This window comes from Equus caballus, chromosome 28 (assembly GCF_041296265.1).
Source record: "Equus caballus isolate H_3958 breed thoroughbred chromosome 28, TB-T2T, whole genome shotgun sequence".
In the NCBI taxonomy this organism is placed as follows: Eukaryota; Metazoa; Chordata; class Mammalia; order Perissodactyla; family Equidae; genus Equus; species Equus caballus.
This window is the reverse complement of record NC_091711.1, coordinates 5,679,448-5,692,922: the sequence shown is the minus strand read 5'-3', so window position 1 is coordinate 5,692,922 and position 13,475 is coordinate 5,679,448. Positions and strand designations below refer to the sequence as shown.

Sequence of the window (13,475 nt, the reverse complement as noted above, 5' to 3'; positions counted from 1 at the left end):
GGATCTCTTTTGTATTGTATGAATAAGGAAAAAACACAAATGGATTAGATATTCTTGCTTAAAAAATACAATTATAAAAGTACTAGACAAAAACACAAGTAAATTGCTATAAGAATAGAATAGAAGAGGAAAAAACCTACAGCATTCTGGACTCACAAAGCTAGTACTTTTTATGGGATCTGATATCTGGCAAGAAGTGTTTTTTGAAGTTAGTCTGGCAAGGCTCTTCTAGTTTATGTTTTGCAATACTGGTGCTTCAGGCAATAAGTAATTTTATACACTAAAATAATTTTCAATACCAACAAATGATAAATGATGTATAAAATAAAATGTATTTAAAAGTCCACTTGAAAAATTCATATGGGGCAAGAAAAGACCCCGAATTGCTAAAGCAATCCTGAGAAAGAAGAACAAAGCCGGAGGCATCACAATCCCTGCCTTCAAAACATACTACAAAGCTACAGTAATCAAAACAGCATGTTACTGGTACAAAAACAGGTGCACAGATCAATGGAACAGAATTGAAAGTCCAGAAATAAAACCACACATCTATGGACAGCTAATCTTCAACAAAGGAGCTGAGGGCTTACAACGGAGAAAAGAACGTCTCTTCAACAAATGGTGCTGGGAAAACTGGACAGCCACATTTAAAAGAATGAAAGTTGACCATTCTTTTTCACCACTCACAAAAATAAACTCAAAATGGATCAAAGATTTAAAGATTAGTCCTGAAACAATAAGTCTTCTAGAAGAGAATATAGGCAGTACACTCTTTGACATCAGTTTCAAAAGAATCTTTTCGGACACCATAACTCCTCAGATGAGGGAAACAATAGAAAGAATAAACAAATGGGACTTCATCAGACTAAAGAGCTTCTTCAATGCAAGGGAAAACAGGATTGAAACAAAAAACCAGCCCACTAAATGGGAAAAAATATAAATGTCCAGTTGAGTCCATAAGATAATAAGAGAATACTCTAGGTATTAAAATCAAGGGAACCCTCAAGTCAGATTGAAATATAACCATGAAGCCTGGGTTCCACTGAAGGGATTGCCTGATAATAAGAATGTGAAATATGAGTTTATGTCAACTGTCTAGGTAAAAGGGAAATATCACAATCTATATAATGCAGAGAATGGAAACTGAAGATACCTACATGATGCTGGTACTTTCAGGGTTTTTACTTTAAGATAAAATATGTGTGAAAACAAATTGGCAATAATATTAGACAGTGGAACAAATCTATTTTATTCTTGATTCTTGATCTGTGTAAGAGAAAAAAAGGACCTGACTTCATCTTTGTTTTGAGTTATATGTATTCATTGTGTACAGTTTGTGAAAACCTAAACAAAGGCTTTATTTTTAAAAGTTCTCAGGGGCCGGCCCAGTGATGCAGCAGTTAAGTTCGTATGTTCCGCTTCTCAGTTGTCCGAGGTTCGCTGGTCCAGATCCTGGGTTTGGACATGGCACAATTTGGCAAAAGCCACGCTGTGGTAGGCATCCCGTGTATAAAGTAGAGGAAGATAGGCATGGATGTTAGCTCAGGGCCAGTTTTCCTCAGCAAAAAGAGGAGGATTGGCAGTAGTTAGCTCAGGGCTAATCTTCCTCAAACAAAACAAAACAAAACAAAACAATTCTCAGCTATAGGCATAGGCTCCTGGAACAAGTAAATACAAATTTTTCTGTCTACCAATCTACCACAAATCTACTTAGACCTTTCAAGGAGCAAAACAGTTCCACATTGTTTTGTTGTTAACTTTACTATGGCACATAAGTGTCAATAACTAAATTACAAAGTATGTAACAATAATCATCTGAAACAAAAGATTTCATAATTAGAACTGAAGTGATGTGAGATATTGGATATCAGATTAAGAAAAATCACAAATAATTTAAGTTTTTCAAAGAGTAAGTAAAGTGTAGGAGATATGTGATGAGGCATATTTGAAAATAAACAAAATAGAGCAATCACAAATAAAAATTTTCAAATCAAAGCCACAATAAGACATCACCTCACCCTTGTTAGAATGGCTGTCATCAAAAAGACAATAAGTGTTGGTGAAAATGTGGGGAAAAGGGAACCCTTGTGCACTGTCAGTGAGACTGCAAATTTGTGCCATCACTATGGAAATAGTATGGAAGCTCCTTCAAAAACTAAAAATACATCTACCATATTATCCAGGAATCATAATTATGGGTACATATCCAAAAGAAATGAAGACAGGATCCTAAAGAGATATCTCCATTTTCATGTTCTTTGCAGCATTTTTCACAATAGTCAATATATTAAAAAACCCCTAACTGTCCATCAATGGATGAATGGATAAAGAAGATGTGGTATACATATAGAATGGACTATTATTCAGCCAAGAGAAAGAAGGAAATTCTGCCTTTTGTGAAAACATTGATGGACCTTGAAGGTATTACGCTAAATAAAATATGTCAGGCACAGAAAGAAAATATATTCATGTGCTGCACAATGACATTTTGGTCAATGATGGGCGATATATATAAAGTTGGCCTCAGAAGATTAGTACCACATAGCCTAGACGTGTGGTAGGCTATGCCATCTAGGTTTTTCAAGTGCACTCTGTGATGTCTGCCCATTGACAAAATCACCTAATGATGCTTTTCTCAGAACATATCCCTGTTGTTAAGCAATGCATGACTATATGGTATTCTATCATTCATATGTAGAATCTAAAAAAAGTTAAACTCACAGAGAACTAGAGTAGAATGTCCATTAACAGGGATTGGGGGAGTGGGGGAAATGGGGAAAAATTGGTCAAAGAGTACAAACTTCTAGCTATACGATGAATAAGTTCTGGGGATCTAATGTACAGCATGATGCTTATGGTTAATAATAGAGTATTATATATTTTAAAGTTGACAAGGGACTAGTACCTTATGTGTTCTCTCCACAAAAAATAAAAAGTAATTATGTGACATGTTGGAGGTCTTAGCTAACATTATTGTGTTAGGACAATAGAAAGGACAGAAATAGACCCACATAGATACAGTGAATGGATTTTGACAAGGGAGCAAAGGCAATTCAATGGAGAAAAGATATTTTCAAAATATAGTTCTGGATTTGGACATCCACATTAAAAAAATGAATCTGGGGGCCGACCCCGGGGCATAGTCATTAAGTTCAGCACATTCCACTTCAGTGGCCTGGGTTTGCAGCACTGGTTTGGATCCTGGGCACAGACCTACACCACACATCAGCCATGCTGTGGCAGTGATCAAATATAAAAAGCAGAGGAAGACTGGCAACAGGTGTTAGCTCACGGCTAATCTTCCTCAGCAGGAAAAAAATGAATCTAGACAGAGACTCCATATCCTTCACAAAAATAATTCAACATGTATCACAGGTATAAATATAAATCACAGAAGTATAAAACTCCTAGAAGACAACCTAGTGAAAATTTAGATGACCTTGAATTTGGTAATGTTTTTAAAGATATGACATTAAAGGCACAATCCATGAATAAAAGAATTGATAAGCTAGGCTTCATTAAAATTAAATTTTTTTATTCTCCTATAGACACTACCAAGAGAATAAAAAGAGAAGCCACAGACTGGGAGAAAATATTTGCAGAAGTCATACTTGATAAAAGGCTGTTTTTCAAAATATTCAAAGAAAATGTAAAACTTGACAATAATAAAACAAGCAACCCAATTTCAAAATCTTAGTTCCCAGGGGCTGGCTGAGTGGTGTAGTGATTTAGTTCACATGCAGTGCTTTGGTGCCCTGGGGTTCTCAGGTCCAGATCCCAGGTGCAGACCTACACACTGCTCATCAAGCCATGCTGTGGTGGTGTCCCACATATAACATAGAGGAAGATTGGCACAGATGATAGCTCAGGGCCAATCTCCCTCATCAAAAAAATGACAAAAAACTAAGTTCCCAGACAGTAGCCAAGGGCCATCCTAATAATCAGGATTTTCTAATGATAAGAAAGTAGACCTGTTATGTCAACTATATTGTGCAGAGTTAATGAGTAAATGATCTTAAAGATTGTTATACAAATTTATTAAAGAGTTTTACTACTGTAGTTGGGAAGATAGAGAGATGGACAGTATTTTTAACAAGTAAACAGAGGATTCACATTATGTTTAAATACCCAGGTAAATCTCTTTAAAAATGGAAAGGTTTTAAGGCTTCAAAAAAAAGTCAACAATGTTATGAAAGCATATCTCTTGCAGGCCATATTTTGTAACCACTGTGAAGTTACAATAGAAACTATCAACTAAAGTGTAAACAAAAAGGAATAATATGACCACAAGCTGATTTCATTTAAAACATCCTTTTAAATAGCTTCTAGATTGAATAAAATAGCTAAACTAAGGTTACTTTTAAGGAGTCAGGGAACTGTTAAGTGGAAGCATAATGAAAGGAATCAAAGGGCCTGAATTCAGGTAACTAATTCCACCAATTACTAGCTTAGTCTTACAGGAAATACATGGGTTCTGAACATTTTCTGTCACTCATCACTAAAATGAGCCATTAACACTCACATATTTGTGCAAAACATGAATGACTTTCAAATATCAAAAAAATAACCACAGTCAGGGACCCTGGGGTTGAAAGCCATGAGGTTACTTAAGAAGCATGGTGGGGGAGCTGGACAGCTTCGTCACCCTGCCCCTGGTGGCCCATTCCCCACTGCACCTGGAGGCAGCAGAAGCAGCTTGGCAGGGTGGAGAGGGGCCAGGGCTGAGCTTGACAGGCACAGGCCACCTTACGTTCTGCATAGGGAGTAGCTTTGAAGAGCAGTGCAGGAAATGGGAGAGCAACCCGTCTTCACTACACAAGCACATATCTTCCAGATTGACTCCATCACCAAGAACTGAGTGCCAAGAAGTGAGCAGGCATCCACCATTTCCTACTTCTAGATTCCACAGAAAACAGCTATTGGATCATTAGTTTGTAAGGAGCCAAAGTGATCATAAACAAAACAATCACACTCTATATGACTTTAATCAATATATCACAGAAGCTTGAGCAGTGAACCAACAGCAGAGCCAATGTGGTGTTTGGCTTGGGTTTTTCCTCAAACAGCAGCTGAGAAACTTTACAGAGAAATTTTAGGAGGTAAATGAAGCTGCAAAACTAGCCAGAGACAAGTCCCAGGAGAAAATCAAAACCTTGAGTAATCATTCCCAAGAATCTGGGTGTGAAACTTCACCTTCTACTGAGGCATCCAGTGTCAATGGGACACACAAGGAAAAGACCTCTCACCTCACCCCTACTGACACAGAGTTGAAGTCTGAGCATGACAAGCTGATCTGTGACATAGAGTGCTGCCAATGTGAAGAAATAGGAGAATAAGCTGCAGACCCTACAGGAGAGCAATGTCTGGCTGACCATGGCACTGCAGGAGTCAGTGGCCAGCATGGAGCAGTGAAAGAGGAAGTTCTCTATCTGCCCTGAAGAGAATGACTGGCTGTGGAACAATCCTGAGGAGTTGGAAGAACAATGCAAAGAGATAACAAAGAGAAGGAGAAGCATACCCAGTTGAAGAAAAGAATTGAGGAGCTGGAGTCAGAACTCTGAGAAAAGAAGATAGAGTTAAAAGACCTCCAAAAACAAACTAAACTCAGACCTCAGATCATGTCAGAGTATGAATACATTTCTGAGAAGCTAGAGGCAGCAAAGAGAGATAATCAAAACCAGAGAGACAAAGTGCTTTCTCTAAAGACAGACATTGAGGAAAGTAACTACTGACCATGCCACTTGAAGGCAGAATTGAAGAACATCTTGAAGGTGCTGGATGGGAAGATAAATGACCTCCACAACTTCTGTGGAGGCCTCTGCAAGCTGGGCAAGGAAAACTAGGGCAGGGCTGAGACCAGGGTACCCTTGTGAGTCCCAAGTGTGTGTGTGAGACAAAATAGGACTAGGACATTCTCATTTATGTGTTGCTTCTCTACATGCAGGTGAAGTTTGTGGCGTTTCCAAACGAGTTGTGTCATCCACTTTCTCCTCTCCAGAGTAGAAATCTCCTCATGATTCTCTGGACTTGCAAGGTTTTGGACAACTGGAAGATTCTGGTTTGGGGTCCAGAACTAGGTCTTCCTTAACTATTTAGCAGTCAGGGCAGGGATGTTTATATCTTTTTCTTTTCTTTTCTTTTTTACTGAGGAATATTGTCCCTGAACTAACGTCTGTAGCCAATTTTCCTCTTTTTCCTTGAGGAAGATTGTCCCTGAGCTAACATCCATGCCAATCTTCCTCTATTTTGTATGTGGGATGCTGCCACAACATGGCTTGAGGAGTGGTGTGTAGGTCTGCACCAAGATCTGAACTCACGAACCAGGCACTGCTGAAACAGAGTGTGAAACAACCACTAAGCCACCAGGTCACCCTCTATATCTTTCTTGAGGATTGTTGCAACCATAATAAATGCAAATGGACTCTTTTCTAGCCCAAATATCAACATCGTTTACATCTACATTCTGTGTAACACTACCCCTGTGGTTTCTAACTTTGTGTGTCACACACGCCCTGGTGTCTCAGAATTCTTGTGTAACTATCCCACTTGTGTCTCTGAGTTTGTGTGTTATGTTCCCACTGGCATCTCTGACTTCGTGTGTAAAACTCCACCTGACGTCTCTGACTCCGTGTGTCACACTCCAACTGGTGTCTCTGAATCTTGTGTCACACTCCCCCTGGCATCTGTGACTTTGTGTCACACTCACCTGGGCGTCTCTGACTACATGGGCAAAATTCCCCGTGGTGTCACTGACTTCATGTTTCACACTCCCATTGGCATTTCTGACATCATGTGTAACACACCCAGTGGCATCTCTGACTTTGTGTCTCATACCTCTCCTTGTTTCTCTTAGTACGTTCATCACACTCCCCCGGCCATATATAACTTCACGTGTCACACTCCCAATGGCATCTCAGACTTTGTTTGCCACACTCCTCATATGTCTCTGGGTTTGTGTATCACACTCCTCCTCTTGTCCTTGAGTTCGTGTGGCACACTGCACTCTGGTGCTCTGACATCGTTTCCAACTCTGCCTGGCATCTCTGACTTTGTGTGTCACACTCCTCTTGGTGTCGTGGAGTTTGTGTATTACACTGCATGCAGCATCTCTGACTTTGTGTGTAACACTGCTGCTGGCATGTCTGACTTCGTAAGTAACACTCTATGTGGCATTTCTTCCTTCTTGTGTAACACTACCCCATATCATCTTGAACTTGGTGTGTACCTCTCCACATGGCATCTCCGACTTTGTGTGTAACACTCCCACTGGGTCTCTGACTTCATGTGTAACAGTCCACAGGGTACCTCAGACTTTGGTACACATGCCCTAGTGTCTCTGACTTAATGTGTAACACAATGTGGTGTTTATGCCTTTGAATGTCACGCTCCCCATGGAGTTTTGGACTACTTGTGTAACACTCACATTGGCATCTCTGATTTCGTGTGTCAAACCCTGCCTTGAGTCTCTGACTTCAAAGGTAACATTCACCATTGTGTCTCTGACTTAGTGTGTAAAAATTCACCTGGCCTCTCTAACATTGTGTGTCATAGTCCCTCTAGCATCTCTGACTTTGTGTGTAACACTCTACGTGGCACCTCTGACTTTGTTTGCCCCACTCTTTGTGGTGTCTCTGACTTCACCTGTCACAAACACCCTGATATCTCTGGCTTCCTGTGTAACACTACCCCTGGTGTTTCTGACATCGTGTGTCACACTTCCCCTGGCATCTCAGGCTTTGTCTGACACACTCCCACTGGCATCTCTGACTTCATGTGTAGCACTCCACCTGGCTTCCCAGACTTTGTGTATCACACTCCCCGTTGTGTCTTTGACTTCATGTGCAACACTTACCCTGTCATCTGTGACTTCATGCATAACACTCCCACTGGCATAACTGACTTCGTGTGTAATCCCCTCCCAGGTGCTTCTCAGTTCGTGGGTAACACTACCACTGTCGTCTCTGACTTTGTGTGTAAAACTCCCCCTGTTCTCTTTGATTTTGTGCATAACACTCCCACGTGGCATTTCTGACGTCGTGCATGACACTGCCACTGGGGTCTTTGACTTCGTGTGTTACACTCCCTGTGGTGTCTCTGAATTTGTGAGTAACACTCCAACGGGCATCTCTTTTTTTTCCTTCATTTTATAAACATTATTTTCAGATGTACATCATATTTCAAATTCTGTGTACATTACATCATGTTCACCACCCGAAAACTAGTTATGGTCCACCCCTCACGTGTGAGCCTAATCACCCCTTTTGCCCTCCCCCCCCTCCTCTATGGTAACCACCAATCCAATCTCCAATGCTATGTGTTTTTTTGTCGTTGTTTTTATCTTCTACTTATGATTGAGATCATATGGTATCTGACTTTCTCCCTCTGACTAATTTCACTCAGCATAATACCCTCAAGGTCTATCCATGTTGTCACGAATGGCTGGATTTCATCATTTCTTATGGCTGAGCAGTATTCCATCGTGTATAAATACCACATCTTCTATATCCATTCGTCCCTTGATGGGCACCTACGTTGCTTCCAAGTCTTGGCTATTGTGTATAATGCTGCAATGAATACAGGAGTGCAAATATCTTTACGCCTTTGTGTTTTCAAGTTCTTTGGATAAATACCCAGCAGTTGAATAGCTGGATCATATGGTAGATCTATCCTTAATTTTCTGAGGATGCTCCATACTGCTTTCCATAGTGGCTGCACCAGTTTGCACTCCCACCAGCAGTGAACAAGTTTCCCATCTCTCTACACCCTCTTCAACATTTGTTGTTTCCTGTCTTGTTAATTATAGTCATTCTGACCGAGAGAGGTGATACCTCATTGTAGTTTTGATTTGCATTTCCCTTATAGCTAATGATGTTGAGCACCTTTTCATATGCGTGTTGGCCATCCATATATCTTCTTTGGAGAAATCTTTGTTCAGATCTTTTGCCCATTTTCTAATTGGATTGTTGGATTTTTGTTGTTGAGCTGTATCAGTTCTTTGTATATCTTGGATATTAACCCCTTATCTGATATATGGTTTGCAAGTATCTTCTCCCAATTGTTACATTGTCTGTTTGTTTCGTTGATGGTTTCCTTTGCTGTGCAGAAGCTTTTTAGTTTGATGTAGTCCAATTTGTTCATTTTTTTCTTTTATTTCCCTTGCCCAGCCAGACATGGGACTTGAAAATATGCTACTCAGACCGATGTCAAAGAGCGTACTGCCTATGTTTTCTTCTAGAAGTCTTATGGTTTCTGGTCTTACATTCAAGTCTTTAATACATTTTGAGTTGATTTTTGTGCATGGTGTAAGGGACTGGTCTACTTTCATTCTTTTGCATGTGGCTGTGTAGTTTTCCCAACACCATTTATTGAAGAGACTCTCCTTTCTCCATTGTAAGCTCTTGGCTCCCTTGTCGAATATTAGCTGTCCATAAACATGTGGGTTTACTTCTGGGCTCTCAATTCTGTTTGTCTGTTTTTGTGCCAGTACCATGCTGTTTTGGTTACTATGGCTTTGTAGTATAATTTGAAATCAGGGAGTGTGCTACTTCCAGCTTTGTTCTATTTTCTCAGGAATCGTTTGGCTATTCAGAGTCTTTTATTGTTCCATATAAATTTTAGGATTTTTTGTTCTATTTTTGTGAAAAATGTCGTTGGAACTTTGATAGGGATTGCCTTGAATCTATAGATTGCTTTAGGAAGTATGGACATTTTAGCAATGTTAATTCTTCCAATCCAAGAGCGTGGAGTATCTTTCCATTTCTTTGTGTCTTCTTCGATTTCTTTCAACAATGTTTTATAGTTTTCCATGTAGAGCTCTTTCACCTCTTTGGTTAAGTTTATTCCTAGGTATTTTATTCTTTTTGTTGCAATTGTAAATAGGATTGTATTCTTAATTTCTCTTTCTGCTACTTTGTTGTTAGTGTATAGAAATGCAACTGATTTTTGTACGTTGATTTTGCATCCCACAGCTTGACTGTATTCCTTTATTATTTCTAAAAGTTTTTTAGTGGAATCTTTAGGGTTTTCTAGATATAAAATCACGTCATCTGCAAAGAGTGACAGTTTCACTTCTTCTTTTCCAATGTGGATCCCTTTTATTTCTTTTTGTTGCCTGATTGCTCTGGCTAGGACTTCCAATACTTTGTTAAATAAGAGCGGTGACTGTGGGCATCCTTGTCTGGTTCCTGTTCTTAGAGGGATAGCTTTCAGTTTTTCTCCATTGAGAATGATATTTGCTGTGGGTTTGTCATATATGGCCTTTATTATGTTGAGGTATTTTCCTTCTATACCCATTTGATTTAGAGTTTTTATCATAAATGGATGCTGTATCTTGTCAAATGCTTTCTCTGCATCTATTGAGATGATCATGTGATTTTTATTCTTCATTTTGTTAATGTGGTGTATCATGTTGATAGATTTGGGGATGTTGAACCATTCCTGCATCCCTGGAATGAAGCCCACTTGATCATGATGTCTGATCTCTTTAATGTATTGTTGTATTTGATTTGCTAGTATTTTGTTGAGGATTTTTGCATCGATGTTCATCAGTGATATTGGCCTGTAATTTTCCTTTTTCGTGTTGTCCTTATCTGGTTTTGGTATAAGGTTGATGTTGGCTTTGTAGAAGGAGTTAGGAAGCCTCCCCTCCTCTTCAATTTTTTGGAAGAGTCTGAGAAGGATAGGGATTAATTCTTCTTTGAATGTTTGGTAGAATTCACCAGGGAAGCCATTTGGTCCTGGACTTTTATTTTTTGGGTGGTTTTTGATTGCTGTTTCAATCTCCTTACTGGTGATCAGTCTATTCAAATTTTCTACATCTTCTTGGTCCAGTTTTGGAAGGTTGTATGTTTCTAAGAATTTATCCATTTCTTCTAGATTATCCAATTTGTTGGTGTATAGCTTTTCATAGTATTCTCTTATCTCTTGTATTTCTGAGGTGTCCATTGTAATCTCCCCTCTTTCATTTCTGATTTTATTTATTTGAGCCTTCTCTCTTTTTTTCTTGGTGAGTCTAGCTAAGGGTTTATCAATTTTGTTTATCTTTTCGAAGAACAAGCTCTTGGTTTCATTATTTTTTTCTATTGTTTTTCAGTCTCTATTTTGTTTATTTCTGCTCTGATTTTTATTATTTCCTTCCTTATGCTGATTTTGGCTTTGCTTGTTCTTTTTCCAGTACCTTTAGATGCGCCTTTAGATTGTGTATTTTGGATTTTTCTTCTTTGTTGAGGTAGGCCTGAATTGCTATAAATGCCCCTCATAAAACCGCTTTTGCTGTATCCCACAGATTTTGGCATGTCGTGTTTTCATTTTCATTTGTCTCCAGGAACTTTTTAATTTCTTCTTTGATGTATTCATTGACCCAATTGTTGTTCAGTAACATTTTGTTCAATCTCCACATTTTTGTGGCTTTCCTGGTTTTCTTTCTGTAGTTGATTTCCAGTTTTATACCTTTGTGGTCAGAAAAGATGCATGGTATTTCGATCTTCTTAAATTTATTGAGACTTGTTTTGTGGTCTAATATGTGATCAATCCTGGAGAATGTTCCATGGGCATTTGAAAAGAATGTGTCTTCTGTGGTTTTTGGATGGAATGTTCTGTATATAGCTACTAAGTCCATCTGCTCTAATGTGTCCTTTAAGTCGAGTGTTTCCTTATTGATCTTCTATTTGGATGATCTATCCATTGGTGTAAGTGGAGTGTTAAAGTCCCCTACTATTATTGTGTTACTGTCTATTTCTCCTTTTATGTCTGTTAATAATTGCTTTATATATTTAGGTGCTCTTCTGTTGGGTGCATAGATATTTACAAGTGTTATATTTTCTTGTTGGATTCTTCCCTTTATCATTATGTAGTGCCCATCTTTGTCTCTTATTACAGTTTTTGTTTTAAAGTCTATTTTGTCTGATATAAGTATTGCTACCCCCACTTTCTTTTCTTTGCCATTTGCATGGAATATCTTTTTCCATCCTTTCACTTTCAGTTTGTGAGTGTCTGTAGGTCTGAAGTGAGTCTCTTGTATGCAGCATATATGTGGGTCTTGTTTTTTTATCCAATTGGCCACCCTATGGCATTTGATTGGAGCACTTAGTCCATTGACATTTAAAGTAGCTATTGATAAATATGTATTTATTGCCATTTTGTCACTTTTTTTCTTCTAGGTGTTTTAGTAGTTCTTCTCAGTTCCTTTCTTTTTCTCTTGCTCTCTTCCCTTGTGGTTTGATGGCTATCTTTAGCAATATGTTTGAATTCTCTTGTCTTACTTTTTTTCCTGCTTGTTATAGGTTTCTGATTTGTGGTTACCATGAAGATCCTATCTAATATACTATGCATATAACAGTCTATATTGAGTAGATAGACTCTTCAGCTTGACCTCTTTCTAAAAGCTCTACTTTTTCAGTCCCCTCCTCCCACACTATATGTTTTTCACATCATATATAGTCTCCTGTTTAGTGTGTGTCTATTCATTACCCTCTTATCATTGAAATAGGTGATTTTAGTACATTTGTCTTTTAACCTTCATATTTTCTTCACAAGTAGTTCATCTGCTGCCTTTACTATATTTTTACCTTACAAGTGATTTTACTGCCTGTTTTTTTGTTGTTGTTTTGTTTTGTTTTGATAATTTTTTAAATCTCTATTTGTAGTCATTGCTTTCCAACTTAAGTCCCTGTGGCATTTCTTGCAGAGCTGGTTTCTTGGCGATAAACTCCTTTAATTTTTGCTTGTCTGGGAAGCTCTTTATCTCTCCTTCCATTCTGAATGACAACCTTGATGGATAGAGTATTCTTGGCTGTAGGTTTTTTCTTTTTAGCACTTCAAATATGTAGTGCCATTCTCTTCTTGCCTGTATGGTCTCGACTGAGAAGTCCGTTCATAGCCTGATGGGCGTCCCTTTATATGCCATGTGTCGCCTTTCTCTTGCTGCTTTGAGGATTCTCTCTTTGTCTTTAAATTTTGGATGGTTTGATTATAATATGTCTTGGTGTGGGCCTCTTTGGGCATCTCTTGTTTGGAGCTCTCTATGCTTCCTGAACTTGGATGTCTGTTTCCTTCCTCAGGTTAGGAAAATTTTCATCTATTATTTTGACAAATACATTTTCTGCCCCTTTGTCTCTCTTCCTCTTCTGGGACCCCTATAATCCAAATGCTAGCACGCTTGATATTGTCCCAGAGTTCCCTTTCACTGTTCTCATTCTAATTCTTTTTTCTCTTTTCTGTTCTGCTTGGGTGATTTCCTCTGTCTTCCATCTAGCTTGCTGATCCATTCTTCTTCCTCTCCTCCGTTATTGAGCCCCTCTAGTGAATTTCTCATTTTGAGTATTGCATTCTTCATTTCTGATTTTTTTTAATATCTTCCAGTTGTTTGCTGATGTGCTCACTGTGTTCATCTATTCTTCTCCGCATATCTGTGAGCATCCTCATGATATTTTGTTTGAACTCTTTGTTGAGTACAACGAGCATGTCTTACATTGTCT

The 13,475-nt window shown here is 38.7% G+C and overlaps 1 pseudogene; it reads left to right on the top strand.

Annotated features, from left to right (window-relative positions):
• The first annotated feature begins 4,789 nt into the window (after positions 1-4,789).
• LOC100049839 (homer protein homolog 2 pseudogene) lies at positions 4,790-5,843 on the top strand (annotated as a pseudogene).
• Positions 5,844-13,475: the final 7,632 nt, after the last annotated feature.